The following is a 3,700-nucleotide window of genomic DNA, read 5'->3' as shown; positions in this document are numbered from 1 at the left end:
CTCTATACCTATTGGAATAAAGTTAGTAAATACAGTGAATACTTCACAAGTTGCAAAATTTAGGTTCTAAATAAAATTTCACGGATATCAAAGTAAATTGTTACACACATTAAAACCAAAAAGTGATACATGGAATTCGGCAAAAAACAGCTGTGGGAAATGCTCTGTAATTGTCTAAACACAGTAACTAACGCTTTGGTCTGTCTGAGCTATTGCTGGCCCTATTTTTAATACTATACAGTAACCTTGTACTTTTGTAAAACCCATATCTGCAGAGCTTTCAAAAGTGGACTAACTATTGCTGGTCACCAAACCTCGTTTTTTTTTAGTTTACAGCAGTAACCAACGTGAGAATCCAATAGTAGTAGCACCGTTAATGAGCTGGCCTTTCCGCTAACTCGTGACTGGTTAAGTGGCTGGTTAAGTGGACTAGCGGCGGGCAACCACGACGGCCTTTTCGTGATTTCGGTTTAAGTGCCGATGCTCTAATCTTTTCCCAAACCGCAAAACCCATTGCCCTTTCTTGTGGTCTTGACAGCACACAGCACAGGTGGCTTGGCAGGGGCCTTGATTGTTCGCTGGTGGTAAAACGTCTAAAAAAACTGAAGACTCAGTGGCAAAAACATAAGTGTTTAGATTTACTGAACTTTTACATAAAGTTTAACCTACAACCCTTGCGACAACCTACAACGAAACGTTTATTGACCCCTTACGGCTTACACTAACCCATTTTAAACAGGGCATGCTGACTTGTACAGTGCTACTTTGGTTTGTTAAATACGGGTTTTCCTATTCAGTTTCGAATTACGACTCGCCACTTTTTATTGCGATCTATCTTGTTCTTCGTTTTTTGTGCTGACCGTGCCCGTATACGAATAATTGATCTGTGTCATAAAAGCTACCGCTTTTCCAAAATACAACTATTTCTTGCAGAATTTACGGCATATAAATTTTTTTTTAAACAGTTGAGTTTTCGCCTTTTTCGTCAAATCAAGACAAAACTCCTAACTTAGCTATGCGTACAAAAAATCTTATATTTTTCTTTTGTATACTGGTCGATTGATATTCCACTACAATCAGCAGAAGTTTATATCACGCAGCCTGGGAAACTAATTTAACATCCACATTAGCTATTTCAGAATAGTAACCCATTTGCCTTAGCTTTTTTAGGAAAAGTCCACAGTTAAACGCTTTTGTTATGGGTTTCTAGCGAAAATCTGTCATCTGTACGACACTTTTTCATTGCAATTAATTTTCAGACGAGAACAATAAACAGCAAACAATCCGAAAAAAATCTGACTTGACGCCAGGACTCATCTATTCAACTATGAGTATCGAACTGGGCACCTGACACAGAAACAATGTTCGTCGCCCCAAAATAATCCCACGCTTACTTATTATATCCACAATAAGAAAACAGCATTTGGACCAGCTATGTCGGTCAACATCTTCGCCGTTGAGCCGAACAATGGCTTGTCGCGGCGCCCAACTGACATGCAATTCAACGCTTCCTTATTAACGCGCAAGTAGCACTTGAACATATTTATAAACGGTGCACCAGCAATTATTACGGGCTTGTGCGTTTGGCGCCCGACCGAAATAGCTGGGCAACTCGTCTTTCTGTCTTCGACTGAGATATTCTGCTGGACCGATTAACTGACATATTATAGGTTGCATTACATCCCTACACTGCATGAAACACAATTTACAGCCGTTCTGATAAAACTGCCAAATTTGCCGGCGGCAAGCTGACGACGCGTTTGAACAACTTTCACTTCAATAAAAAACAGTCGCGTCTTTTTAAAAGGGGAATTTTCAGCTGTGTCTAAAAGCAGACAGGATATGTGTGCTGCAGAATACCTTAGCTACTAAATTTCTACATTGACAACACCAAAAAGGTTGTAACATTTGGGACAGTTGGTTAAGAACCTTATCTTAAAGCAGTCTTGGAAAACCACATTCAAACACAACTTTTGGCAATTTTGCTTCAAGCGCCCTGCGTTTAGGTTACAAAATTTCTGTTGGAACATGCCACTTGATACATTCATCACATTAAAAATCTTAATGTTCGCGAACAAATCTTTTACATCAACAAAATATATCAACTGAAATTAATACCTGTTTAACAGCATTCAAAGCTAAACAGTTCTCCCATCACTTTAAAGAACTACAAAACCGACGCTAATAAGTGAAGCGCATTCACCAGTGCACCAACGCCGTACTATGGTTCTAGTGAACTCCAGTCGAAATGTAAATTTAATAAAAATCACAAACGAACGACACCTGCATCGAGGCGCCTTTGTATCGCAGCGAAGCATAACAAATACAAAACCACCGGGAAATTTGCAGTTTCAATTGCGTAAAATTGAAAAGGGCAAACGCTTTTTTATGCTCTATGATTCGGGATCCAGCTATTAAGAAGCGTCGTAAATGGCATCCAGAGCCTCAGAAACTTCACAAATACACCAAAATGCGTCAGGCGCCGCTCGTCCCTGCAACGGAACGTGGAAGAAGGTCACGAGTCGAGCCTCGAAAATTACCGCAAAGTTCATCGTGTTTACGTCGTCTAGGAATCGAAAAGCCTCGAAATCGGGAAAGCCTAATTGCCGCCGGAGAAAGTCGATAAGCGACTGATCGCGCAAACGATCTGACAGCTTTCCCTACTATCCAAAGCGATTGAATCTCTTCATTTTCCGCGCAAAACTCCGACGACACGAAAACAAGCTCTGAGTCGAGTCGGCTGCTGATTTAGGCCAAGATCGAGCGCCAGTCAGCCGTGACCGCAACACGTCACGCCACGATCGGCATATATGAGGCAGCAATCCATAAATGGGAATGCTCTGGCCCGAAATCGGCGCTCCAAATGCAGGTTCTAGAAAAGGGTTTCTTTACCAGGGGTGCTCCTCAAGTGATGCGAGAACTGTTCCAAGGGGTGCGGCCGTGCGGGGGCTGCAGACACAAAAAATGTATAACTGTAATTTATTTCTTTGATTAGTTAAATGTAAAACTCACAGTTTGGTATTATGTCACTGTGTTATCAGTTACTTGTATAAAAATAAAATTACAATGGTTTTGTTATTTAAGCAAATCTAAAAGGGGGTGCGAGAAATTTTTTTGTGATTTGAGAGGGGTGCAGCAAGGAAAAAGGTTAAGAACCACTGTTCTAGCATATTGTCTGCAAGTGTTCTGCTGATTATAGGATTTAACCGGCGCGCCAGACGTTGTTTTCAAAGCAGAAGTGCAGCAAGGTTTAGATTTTATCTCCCCGAACCGATGAGCACGCCCTCAACCAAGCCAGACAGTGTTTTTTTTTCGACGGAGGGTCAGACAAGTTTCATCAGGCTAGAAAGGCGGCGACTTGTGGGTAAAGCGAGCGCAGGTAAACAGGGGTCGGGTTATAAGTTGCGGTTTGCAAACGTTATGCGTGGGATCAGCGAAAGCACAAAAAAACAGGTGACATTTTCATGTGGTTGAATGTCGGGTATTAAAGTTAAACGTTTGATGACTCAGTATCGAAAACAAATTCGCAGATTTTTTTCGGACGATAAAAACAGCTATTCGTACTTTGAAAAAAAGCTCCAATTTATATATTTCTTAAACGTACGATGCTGATAAAAATGCCGTTGCCGAGTCAATGTACTCGTACGTTTGGCTTGTGCACACCTACGTACAAAACAAAATCTTGGGGCTGGAATATAAA

This window comes from Ascidiella aspersa, chromosome 2, assembly GCF_963924565.1.
Source record: "Ascidiella aspersa chromosome 2, kaAscAspe10.2, whole genome shotgun sequence".
In the NCBI taxonomy this organism is placed as follows: domain Eukaryota; kingdom Metazoa; phylum Chordata; class Ascidiacea; order Phlebobranchia; family Ascidiidae; genus Ascidiella; species Ascidiella aspersa.
Note: the sequence above shows the minus strand (reverse complement) of the source record.